We start from the raw sequence: 13293 nt of genomic DNA on the forward strand, positions 1-13293 counted from the left end.
TAATAAGTAAACATGGCGTTGAGCTTTGTTGGTGTTTTTTTTTCCCCTCCATGACTCGTTAAATAATGGGATGTCTTATGATCAGTGGTACCTTATATTCAGTGAAGGACCGGTTAATTCATCCAAATTAACTGTTTGTAAATTTGGGTTCCATTTACACACAGTTCAGTCTTTTCACTGAGCACTTCTGTTGAACATGAAATGTGTGAGTTAGATTGATCAAAATGATCACCCAGAAGTCACTATTCTGTGTTCTTAATTGGCCAACCATTTACTAAATTCGGTTGTTCATTTACCATGATGCGTGTCCAAACAGGGACTGTTTTGGCTTGGTACTATTGGATCCTGAAGGTTATAATTACATGTAGATAGGTGAGTTTAAGGGCTTTTTTCTTAGCATCAAAGAATGAAGCCACCCTCTCATCTGTCTTCTTCGTGGCAGCGAATTGCTAGTCACTACATCAGACCAGTGGCCTCCTCCAACATAGGCGGCTGAGAGAAATCACCTGCATTTGGTACCCTCTCCGAAATGGCTCATCAAGCACAGCGAATGGTATGCACAAAGGTCATCAGAAAGTGAACACTGTGTTCGGGAGATTTGGGACCATCACTTGGAGTGAATTGGGTTTGTGTGGGAGAAGAGTTACAGGTAAAGATGGTGGGTTAGACTACAACTGTGTACGGGGACAGATGGGGACAGGTCAAAATCAATGCACACAGGGCACACTGACATTCACATACAAATCAGCACACAGAGCATCTTTTGTTAAGCAGAATAAGCAGGCTAATGAGGGAATAGGAAGCTGCCAATGATGCAAAATTCTTGGCAACCTTTGTCAAAAATGAGGGCTTCTATTCCAGGTACAAAGTTGGAGGGCACAATCCATTTCACAGCTGGTGGCCTGTTTTATTTTTCAGACAAGATTGGAGAGAGGAGGTGGGAAACCTATCCCCGGATGGCACAGCTGAGACAGAGGTAGGAAGAAGGGGATCCGGCTCATTTATTTCCCTTTCATTAGGCCCCTGAAAAAAATAAAGACTGAGGATTTAATTGCACTGTTTGCTTCTATCTCTAGAAAAGCTGAATTAGTAATTGCATTAACTTGTTACTAAGCTTTGCTCTTATGGGGTAATATAATTCTAACTACTGCTTCCTAATTATAGGGTTTTCATTATTCTGCAAATCCCATTCAGCATGTGTTCCATTTTCACTTTTATGAAGTGCTTCGTGGGAAAATGGGGGCTGTGTCTTTGAAGGACCCAAGCTGAGCTGAAGCTGTGTCTTGCCCAAAGCCATTACCTCCTGTGAAAAGCAGGGCGCCACTGTGATTTTTATCCTCCTTTGATAAATAATGCTGTTGGCAAAGACCATATGCTCTGTCACATGCTGGAGTTTGGTGGCACGGCACAACAGAGGGTAATCACATCAAGTCAGTGATGGTTTTATTGGGTGGTGGTAATGGCAGAAGTAATGATAGTCATTAAAATCCTGCTGCAAATGGCCTTGGGCCTTCAGACCACAGTTAACTCAGGATATGTCAAGGACAGTTCACTCCCAAAAGCTGTCTGCAAGGGATTGCCCATTATTCCCAGTGTTTCCAAGGAGAGCTTTGCGTTTGAGAATTACAGATCCAGCAGAAGGCAGAGGTGGACCTTGGATCTTCACCGTCTCTTGCATCTACACTATGATGTTTTTGATACTTCCAGAAGATCTCCCTTAGGTGGGAATCAACATGGAAACATACAAAATGGAGTTCATTCATGGAAAGGTAGTAGGAAATATCCTTGAGGTATTCCACTCCAGTTCAACAAATACAAATTTTATTATAGCTGGATGCATAAAGCAGTGCTAAAAGCTATGAGGGATTTGGAGAATAGAATGGTTACTTTTTTTTTTTTTTAATGTTTATTCATTTTATGAGAGAGAGAGAGAGAGAGAGAGAGAGAGAGACTGAGAGAGAGAGAGAGGAAGAGGCAGAGAGAAAGGGATACACAGAATGTGAAGCAGGCTCCAGGCTCTGAGCTGTCAGCACAGAGCCCGACATGGGAGGAACCGTGAGATCATGTCCGGAGTCAAAGCCAATACTTAACTGACTGAGCCACCCTGGCGCCCCCTAGAATGGTTACTGTTCTATGGGAACAACTCTCTGGGGAAGCAGGTCTGTATTCACAAGGAACTCTATAATGCAAAGCAGGCTATGATATTATGTATGTGTTATAATATGTGTTATAAGAGAATTGGGCTGATGAGCAGGATGTAAATTGGTTCAGACTACAATGATTTGAGAACACCTACCTGGGGTATAGAGGAGAAAGATGTGAGTTAAATTTTTCTGCAAATTCCACAAAGGTGACCTTGAACAAAGAATTTAATCTCTCATCTGTCAGTTTCATCATCTTTAAAAGGGGAGGAGCTATCTGAAAGATTATTGATAGGGTAAAGAACACTCAATACATCTCATTGAAAATCTGAGATTTTAACGAAGCCCTGAATTCTCGGTAGGACTGGACAGGCAGAAAAAAGAGGAAAAGAAATTCCAGGTGGAGGGGACTGCATGAATAAGGGCCTGGTAACAGGAAAATGCTTTTCTGGTTGGAGCATAAAGTTTGTGTTGATGTTTGTGTCTGTGTCTGTGCATGCACGCGTACACGCGCAGGGGCTATATGTAAATGAGTATAACCTCCCGTCATCCTTTTCACTTAAAACAAAAACAGCCCCCTTAAAATATTGAGAAACCCCAATACAGAAGCAAGTTTTTTCTTAGGTTACATCTGCAGAGATATTTGCACAAAGAAGGAGAAATAGAAATTTTTAGATTTCTTGACTCATAGAGTCATGCTTGAATAATGACTCAGGGGCAAATTGAAAATTTATAGCTGCTACCTTAACTATGGGATGATACTGTTTATAGTAGATAGCCTGAGTGCTGAAAAATACATCTTTCTAGTCTCTGGTTCTAACTGGCAGAATTCTACCTGTAGGAGCACAAACACTTGTAAAAGACCATAGGAAAACAGTAAGATTTAGCATAAAAATTAGACTAAATAGAATTTAATTAATAATATTACCTTACACTTACTTAGTGCTTTATACTTTACATATTACTTTCTTAACTACCTGATTTTAGGCTCACCACTAACCGGAAGAGGAGCATTTCTGATATTACTCTGTTCATTTTCCAGATGGGGAAACTGTGAGAAGTAAATGAGATGATTCATTTTCAGAAATACCAAATTAAAAGCTGTGCTGTCTAGTATGAACAGCGTTTCGAACCCTACCCCCCCCACCCCCCCGCCCCCCATGGAGTCCCAAACCCTTAGACACTTGACTTCCTGGCTCTTCTCCCTCCTCTCCCCCCTCCATTTCAAGGGCTTATTTTTTGGGGGGCTTTGCAATGAGCATGCGCCAAAGAGCTGAAGTCTGCGTCACATCAAGGAATGTACATTTGTTCCAATCAGACTACTTTTGGCCTTACGTGGGCACAGGCGACTTCCGGGTAAGGCTGTAACCTCTGTAGTACTCAGCCAATGAGGAATCAGGGGCGGAACTTCACGCTAGGAGATAACCTTCGGGTGGTAACTACTGAGTAGGCCTGTCCAGCAGACACCTGCTCTTGCAAGAACATTGGTTAAAGCCTCACTTTACTGCACTGTGCTCCGAGTCTCTGGGTCCCTCCTCTGATTGGGTTGGTGGGCTTATTTCCAACAGAAATCGAGGTTCCAAGAGGTTATGTGACTTGCTGTAGATTTTACACCTGACGGGTACTAGAATTGGAACTTAAAGAGTCCAAAGACTCTTGCTCCAGAGTTCTTTCTAGCACATGTGTTGTCTTAAGAGGATACAGTCAGTCCAGTCCTCTTATTTGTTTGTTTACTTATTTATTAATTTTGGGGGAAACAGGCCCAAAGAGTTGAGGTGATGCATTCAGGAATCACATGGTTGATGGCCCTGCTGGACCTCAAACTCGAATTTCTTAATTTCTTGCCCAGTTTTCTTTTCATAACGCAATGCCGCTAGGGTCACAGGTGTCTGTGTCTGTGTCTGTGTGTGCACGTGCCCGCACATGCAGGGGCTATATGTAAATGAGGATAATCTCCCTTCATCTTCTTCACTTAAAACAAAAAAAGCCCCCTTAAAATATCGAGAAATCCCAAGACAGAGGCAAGTTTTTTCTTAGGTTACATCTGCAGAGATATTTGCACAAAGAAGGAGGAAGAGACCTCAAACTCAAATTTCTTGTTACCCAGTTTTCTTTTAATAGCACAATGCTGCTAGGGTCACAGGTTCAAACTAAAAGAGTTGCAGAATTTTTTCTCATGGTATTGACCCCATAGGATAATGTTGTCGGAAATGTCACGTGATAAAATTCCTATAGGTAATTTCAAGGAAAATAAACTAGAACTAAAATGTATGACACACTATGCATTGAACTCTTTAATTACTTGACATGAATCAACTCCTTTAAATTCTCCCAAATACCCTCCGAGGTCACTGTGGTTATTTTCATTTTATCATTGGGAAAACTGAGGTACAGAGGGGTTAAGTAGTGTGGCCAGGGACACACAACTAGAAAATGACAGGCTAGGATGCAGATCCCAGATTCCGGTAAGGCCCTGGAACCTGACCTGTGGGCACTCAGTTATATACCAATATTTGTATATAATAGCCAGAATATACCAATATTTGGATTTCAAAACTGAAATGAAGTCACAGCTTAGGAAACCCTTTTAACAAACTGAGTAAATTAATAATGCAAAAGCAGTATAGGGCAAACGTTCAGAACAATTAAGCATACAAAAAATGTTAATTATATATCATTTTATCTAGTCACTTGCTGAGTACATCTACTACTTGGTTCTTAAATGCACAGCAGGTTTGGAAATTATATGCCACTTCATTTCTTTAAATAGTCGATGCATTGCATTTTTGTTCATTCAGATCAGCATTTCTGTTATTAGTCTGAACCTGAGTAGTCCCTCCTATCTTTAGAACACTACTCCAGGGTTCAGTGGAGAGAGCAGAGGGAAGCACTAGTGAGCACTGTCTTTAGAGTCAGACAGGCATCCGGCCATGTTATCTTCTGTTCCTTAGGACGGATCAGATCTCAGCCACTGTCTGTGGATTCTATAGCCAGCACAAACACTCAGGAATTCCTCTGGGCTTTGCATGTTCAGGGGCAGAAGAGGTGTAGCTTCCCCTTGTGAGAAAATTGTACTCATCAGCTGACATTCAGCACAGTGGAGGAACACAGACCCCTGAGGCTCCTAAGCGCTGCATTTCCACATAAGGCACCACCCAGGACCCCTCTCTGCATGTGCAAGAGAAAGCTCTTGTGGAGAGTTGATATTACTCTAGAATCCTTGGGGGAATGCAGATAGAAAGCCAGCTGGAATTACAAGAAAAGGCACCCTCACTTTTTATTCCTTTTTGTCTCCTTATTTCCATAAATGCAAATTCTGCCAACAACCTCAGTGGTTTAGTGGTGGTTCCTGAATTACAGGAAAACTAAAAGCCATTTGTTTCGCTTCTTACTTATAAGAAGCAATAAACAATTTGAGGGGTGTCAACATATTCCAGCCACATTTGTCTTCTCCCAAGTAAATAAAAATGGGTAATAATAAGAAGAAGTTATTGCTTATTTAGTCCTTGGGATGTGGCAGGCACTATAGACCCATGATCTCACTTAGTCCTTACAGCAACAGGCATTGGATGTCACTACCTTGTCAAGTACAACCATGGCGATCAACATGACATAGCTATTTGAACTTAAAACTGAGGTCCCCCCTCCCCCGCACCTGGGCAGCTCAGTAGGTTGAGCATCTGACTTCAGCTCATGTCATGATCTCAGGGTTTGTGAGTTTGAGCTGCACATCAGGCTCACTGTCAGTGCAGAGCCTGCTTTGGATCTTCTGTCCCCCCACCTCTCTCTGCCCCTCCCTGCTCGCACTCTCTCTCTCAAAAATGAATAAACACTAAAAAACAAAAAAAACCCTGAGACCCCTCCCCCCCCCCATGCCAATATGACTTAGTTATTCACTCTGAAATATTTGCCAGGGGAAGGTAAGAGTATAAACCAATAAATAACTTCTCTGTTTGCTTTGGGAAATTCCTGCAGATCAACTTATCTGAGATAACAGTCTGCTCACCCTCAGCAAATTTCTTGTTCTCCTTAAAGCACAGTTACCCATCAAGACTTGTGCTTTAAGACCCTCACCTAGCTGTAGTCATGAATCCTAACCTATAATGTCAGGGTCTTAGCCCAATTGTAGGCAATTCCCTCCTTGAAAGACTTACCTGAAGTCGCTTGAATTCAGACCCACAAACTCTATAAATATCCTCTCCCAACCTCCCTTTCCTGAGATGCTAAGGCTTTGTCAGGGTGATGTCTCCTGCATTCAATTATCCGATAATATTTTGGGGAGTTCACTGATTCTTATTTTACAAATGAACAGGAGAAGCCTGGAGAATTTCAGTCATCTGTCCTAGTTTATCCATTTAAAGGGTTCCTATCTAAGACTATTTGACCCTGTCCCTTGTTCCTGATTGCTGTTACTCTGCCTTTCAGTTGAAGTAAAAATTCAGTTTTTGGTTTTTTTTCAGTTTTCCTTCTGAACCTATTTTACTTTCTAAGATTTAGAAAAATTCAAGCCAGGGCGCCTGGGTGGCTCAGTTGGTGAAGCAAACATCCAACTTCAGCTCAGGTCATAATCTTGCAGTTCTGAGTTTGAGCCCCATGTGGGGTTCTGGGCTGACAGCACAGAGCCTGGAGCCTGTTTCAGATTCTGTGTCCCCCTCCCTCGTTGCCCCTCCCCTCCCACACTCTGTCTCTCCGTCTCTCCCCAAAATAAACAAACATTAAAAAAAGAAAAGAAAAATTCAAGCGATGGTCTATAGTCCTGTGAAAGGTAGTTACTGTGTGACCTTATACGTTTAATCAGCCATAGAAATTTAACAATGTATTTCAAAACAAACTGCAGCAATGGTGGTCCACCAAAATCCTCTAAGGGAAGGATGTCAGTCAAACAAGAGCCAAGAGAGCCAGACTTCTAATCGGTGTGACTTATAAACTGTTAGTAAATTATTCAGCTGGTCTATTTGATTCCTAGGGTTCCCATAACAAATTACCACAAAGTTGGTGGCTTAAAGCAACAGAAATGTCTTCTCTCACAGATCTGAAGGCTGCAAGCCCCAAATCAAGGTGTCCGTAGGGCCATGCTCCCCCTGCAGATTCTGAGGGAGAATCTGCTCCATGCCTGTTTTCTAGCTTGTGGTGCCTCCTGGCACCCCTTGGCATTCCTTGTCTGGGGCTTTGTAACCCCAATCTCTGCCCTCTTTTTCACACAACTTTCCCTCTATGTCTGTGTGTCTTCTCCTTTTCTGTCTCTTATAAGGACACTTCTCATTAAATGTAAGTCCCACCCAAATCCAGAATGATCTCATCTAGAGACCCTTAATAATATCTGCCAAGACCCATTTTCCAAATAAGGTCACATTCGGAGGTTCCAAGTAGACATATCTTTCAGGGACCACAATTGAACCCATTATCCCTTCAATGCTCACATGCGCTCTCTCTCTCTCTCAAAATAAATAAACATTTAAAAAATAATGTAAACAATAATGTAAAAATAGCTCATTTTAAAAAGATGCTGTCTTTAAAAAAATCTACATTAAAGCACTATGGGGGATTGTGGTGATGATATGATGTTTGATGATAGGATGCATATATGGAATTTGTAAAACCTTATTCACAACATTGATTGATGTAGATACAATAGCTTTATGAGCAGATCAGACTTCAGAGATGTATCACATGCTTATTTAGAGCCTTTGATGTTCCAGGCACTGGGGAGGGACCTGAATGATAAAGGTCTGGCTCTTACCTTCTCCAGTCTGAAAAACAGGGAAAGGGAGAAGAGGATGGTGGGATAGTAACTTGGTGGCCGACCCCACCTTCAAATCATCAATGGAAGGGCGTATTAAGGCTCAAAATAGGGGTGCCTGGGTGGCTCAGTCGGTTGAGCGTCCGACTTCGGCTCAGGTCACGATCTCCCGGTCTGTGAGTTCCAGCCCCGCGTCAGGCTCTGGGCTGATGGCTCAGAGCCTGGAGCCTGCTTCAGATTCTGTGTCTCCCTCTCTCTCTGCCCCTCCCCCGTTCATGCTCTGTCTCTCTCTGTCTCTCTCTGTCTCAAAAATAAACGTTAAAAAAAATTTATAAAAAAAAGCTCAAAATACATGATTCCTATAGATGCTAGCAAAATTATTTGTGAAAGCACTACTGTATTTTCTTCCCTTATTTACCCCCACATTGATACCATACCAGAGTAATTTCTGAACTACAGAGTTTAGTCAACCATAATTTTTCATACTTTTCAGGCCCTGTGGAAATACATTTTACGTTGTAATCCATTATATGTATTACCGAAATAAGTTTCAGAAAGCAATATTTGTCCTAGGACCATGAAGCATTCTCATATTTCCTATCCCATTGTATTTCGTTAGTGATCTAAATTCAAATCTCACACACTAATGGATAACCAGTTTCTTGAATAGCATTACTTGCTCCTCGCCACATCCACCCCAGCACATATTAACAAGAGTTCATAACAAGTAGCATTCCTACATTTTGAACAGTAAATATTTAGACACAGTCTCATTCATATGACTTGGGTAGGAACAATACTTCTGGGAACTTTAAAGACACAGTTCAATAGTTGGGAAAACTACATGAGATGATTTTACTTTTCTTGTGTATTGTTAAAACATCTTTTGTTTCTGAATATATAAAAGCCTTTAAAACATGAACAAACCGCTACATCTGTTCCTTTTCCTCCTTAGGCCGGTTTTTCAACAGCCATGGGGTAGCTTTAGCTTGCTCGTGTCTTTGGGTGGCCACGGCCCTGACTCTTGCTACCTCTGATGATCTTATAATGCTCAAGCTCTCCTCTGGTTTAATCACTCAGTCTCCATGGCTCTATGCCAAATTCTCAGAGGAGAGACTCTGGTTGGTTCAACTTGGGTGGCTGTTCATGTCTTATGTGTCAGCAGGGACCTGATTATGTGGGATCATGTGAAATGCTGGGGGCCCTTCCATAGGTCTCTAAGAATGTAGATAGTAGTCAGGGTCCCAGCAAAAGTAGATAACACACTGAGACTGGGGAAATTGAAGGTGTTAATAAAAAGGTGATTCATAAAGGTCTAGGCAGGATATAAGAACACCACGAGAAACTACCAGGGTGAGTAGCGCAGTATCCTTGGGTTAGCAATCACGAGGCGCCATTGCCACTCCTAGCCCCAAAGGGCCAGCAGGAGAGAGCAATGACCAGAACTTGGGGGAAGAGAGCTGGGTAGAGAGGCCTGCTCCACAGCAGTGTGGCCTTTGGTTGAGGGATACAGCCAGGCCACAGTGACTCCACAGGGAGAGCACCAGGGGAACAAATACATTACTCTCTTTCCTCCAATTTCCTGCTGGTTCTCCCTGCCCCTATAGTGCCAAGTGATTGGAAGGAAGCTAGAGGGCAAGGGGGAGCACCTTGCTGTGGGTCAGGATCTAGAAGCAGAGAAAAGGCGAGGTGGGGATCCGAAAGAACAAAGGCAAAATATCTCGAAACCTGGGAAGTGTGGACAAGGAGGGAATGATTGGCATCTCAAATGCAGGGGGACATCCGGAAAGCTTTCTAGAGGTAGGAGTATTTTGGGGTTCATATACTGCCACTAAAGATGGGGAGACCCCAACATGGCAGGCACTATTCTAAACACATTGTCTGCTTTCACTTATTGCATACCAAAATAGGCCTCTGAGGTGGATATTATCATCACCCTTATTTTGAGGGGAGTGGGGGTGGAGGTCCTTTTTACTGAAGCCTAACATACACACAGAAAAGTGCAGATATAAGGGACAGCTCAATAATTGTCACAAAAGCAACCACTCAGGTCACCAATCCCCACATAAGGAGACAGAACACGACCAGCCCCTCTAGAAGTCCCTTTTCAGTCCCCACCACCCTCGGTGGTGACCACAATCCACTGATGATGTCTGCCTGTTTTTTGAATTTTACATATTGACAACATACCGCACTGATTCTCTTGTATGACTTCTTCGCCCAATGCTATGTGTGCAGCAACAGCGTTCTTTTTTAAAAAGATTTGTGGTAAAATATACATAACAAAAATCATGACTTTAACCATTTTTTAGCTTTATTGAGATGTACTTGACAAAGGTTGTATATATATATTTAAGATTACAACTTGATATTTTGATTACATATACATTGTGAAATCATTACTACAGTCAAGCTAATTAACATACCAACCGCCTCACGGAGTAGCCATTTTCTTTTTTCATTTTAACTGTTTTTAAATGTACAATTCAGCGACATTGAGTACATTCACAATGTTGTGCAACCATCACCGGTAACCATCTCCGTAACTTTTTCATCATCCCCGACAAAAACTCTCTACACATTAAACAAAAACTCCCTATTCTCTCCTCCCTCTAGCCCCTGCTAAGCCCCCATCTACTTTCTGTCTCTATGAATTTTCTTATTCTAGTCGCCTCATATAATGGGAATCATATAATATTGGTCCTTTTGCGTCTGGGTTTTTTCACTTAGCGTGATGTTTTCCAGGTTCAAACTTCCATCTTCATTTTATAGGTGAGGAAACTGAGGTACAGAATCATGAAGAAAGCAAGTCATGAGCCCAGGATATGAAGGCAAGCAGTCTGGCTTCAGAGCCTGAGTACTTAAGTGCTTCAGTGGGCTGTTCATCAATGGGTCTTCTAGTTTCAAAGTCAGTGATAAGTATTTAAGTCATGGGACAGTTGGATGTCTCTGATTCTCTGATTCTACCCACGCAGAGGGAAATGACTTGAAATTCACTTTCTCTCTCCTGTGTTGCAAAAGTGTGAGCTTCCCTTTATCTTCCGTGTCTCATTAAAAGGGCAGACTTTTCCTCCTGATTGCAGACTTTTACCTGACTGTTTCTACAGTCCCTACCATTTGTGAATTTCTATGATTTCTCTGCTGCCTTCCCTGAGACTGGTTTCCCACTCCAGAGCCTTCGTGTGGTTGTCTCAGCGCCCTGTTGGGTGGAACTCATCCTCCCATTACTCATGATTCTGTTCAGTTTGCTCAAATTATCAGCTGGATGGAGAGCCTGCTGTTGACATAGGAACTGGGACAATCCCCTTTGAAGCCAAAGATGCCAGCCTGGCTACTGTTAGGAACAGGGGAGCCGGGTTGGCAGGCACCAATGTGTCTCATCCAAAGTGAATTCAGGGTCCAACAGAGCCTGGGTCCAAGCTCCTCCCTGCCCTCAAGCAGTAAAACCACAGAGAACTCATGCATATTTACAAAAAGACCGCATATGGCCTGTGTTTTCCTGGCCAAACTCCCTGAATTTCCACATCTCAGAATGTTGGGTGCCAAGAAAAGGCAGGTAGCCACAGCTATCTTGGATGGCATGACTCAGCGGCTACAGAGCTCTCCAGCAAAGAGATGCTGTCCTTTGAATGCAGGAATGACGCGGCAATACCAAATCATAAGCGAATTTTTTAATTTTTAAGATTTTTAAACACTGATTTATTTTTGAGAGGCAGAGAGAGAGAAAGAGCACAAGCAGGGCAAGGACAGAGAGAGAGGGAGATACAGAATCCAAAGCAGGCTGCAGGCTCTGAGCTGTCAGCACAGAGCCCGACGCAGGGCTCGACCCCATGAGCCATGACCTGAGCCAAAGTCGGATGCTTAACCGGCTGAGCCACCCAGGCGCCCCATGAATTTTTTAATTTGGGAATTTTTAACTATAAGGCCCCCTATGTGCCTATCACCCAGTGGGGGAAAAATCAATTTCTACCAACAGATTTTCTTTGTGCAATATAAAGAATTGTATTACCTTTCTGGTCCCTTTTGTCAACAAGGACAAGAGACAATCTGACCAAAATGCTGGCTCTTCCTTCTTCTGTTTGATCGTTAATATTACAGTGTGTTGAAGGTCAGTCCTTGCTATCTGTGCTCTTTTTCTGTGTAATCTCATCCAGGTAACAGGGCTTTAAGTGCCATTTGTTGTGAGAAATTGCTCGGTTGTGAGTAACAAACTCAACTATCTGAAGCAAAATGAGAATTTATTAATTCACATTATTGTGAAGTTAGTTTCAGGAATGACAGAGTCAAGGTCTTCAATGCCACATCAGAGTGTGGCCTCTCTCCCTTGTCACTTGACTCTGTTTTCTGCTGTCATTCAGCTCACTCAGGCTATGGCCCCAAGGTGGTATAAAAACAAACAAAAGGTTCTGACAGCCCTAAGCTTACATTGTACCAGCTTAGCAATCATGCCAGAAAGAGAACTCTTTGCTCCTGATTGCTCCATCAAAAGTTCTTTAGCTAATTCATATTGCATTGACCTAATTCATTTGAGCATTTCTTAAGAATCACTGTGGCCATATGGATGGCATATGCTGACTGTCCAGGCATGAGATCCCTGCTGGCTACTTGACCAGAAGAGTGTTTGGGATTTTGATTAATAGCCACATCAAGATTACTAGCCAAGAAGGAGAAATATTTCCCCCAAAGAAAATCAAGATGCTTTTATGCTAGATAGCACCATGCCGTCTACATGTTGATAACTCCCAAATTTGTTTCTCCCCATCCCAAACTTCAGTCCTAAACTCCAGGTGCATATTACCCAACAGCTTCCTTGACACATCTCATCAGCCTCTCAAACTTGACCAGTCCATCCAAGTACTAACCGGGCCCGACCCTGCTTAGCTTCTGAGATCAGATGAGATGGGGCGCGTTCCGGATGGTATGGCTGTAGACTGAAACTTTACCTATCCAAAGTGTATCTCTCGGTTCAGAGCACCCTGCCCTCACCCTGTCTCTACCCTGTACTCCTTTTGGTTACAAGCAATAAGAACTGGCACTGGCTAACTTAGGCAGAGAAGGCTTTAGGATCCAATGTATTGATAAGATGCTGGAGTCCTGGGCTTGGGAAGTAGGAAGCCCAACAACTGCCTTCCAGAGGAAAACTTTGTTAGGAGCCGCCTGTGCAGGAACTGAATTGTGTTCTTCTCCTCAAGATTCATATTCTAGAGGTGGAATATCTAATTGGATTACCTCTTGGCTTGACTGTCACCTATATGAAAGAGGTGTTCCCTAACAAGAAATGGGGGTATAGTTAAGAAAATGAATGCTAGACATTCAAATACCCAACACATATCCTCTCGACACCCTGTTCTTCCCCAACTCAGGAAGCCTGTCTCCATCCAACAAGTTGCTCGAGTCAGACACCTGGAAGTG

General features: G+C 42.7%; 1 long non-coding RNA gene across 1 annotated transcript in view; it reads left to right on the forward strand.

Annotated features, from left to right (window-relative positions):
• Positions 1 to 13293, forward strand: part of LOC109265323 (uncharacterized) — a 216610-nt gene that overhangs the window by 123652 nt on the left and 79665 nt on the right. Inside the window, exons 3-4 of the long non-coding RNA XR_002079123.2 lie at positions 443 to 553; positions 919 to 976. This is a non-coding gene — a long non-coding RNA (uncharacterized LOC109265323). The remainder of the gene's footprint in view (positions 1 to 442; positions 554 to 918; positions 977 to 13293) is intronic.

The sequence above is a fragment of the Panthera pardus genome, unplaced genomic scaffold, assembly GCF_024362965.1.
Source record: "Panthera pardus isolate Hobbes unplaced genomic scaffold, ASM2436296v1 HiC_scaffold_6, whole genome shotgun sequence".
NCBI classification, from domain to species: Eukaryota; Metazoa; Chordata; class Mammalia; order Carnivora; family Felidae; genus Panthera; species Panthera pardus.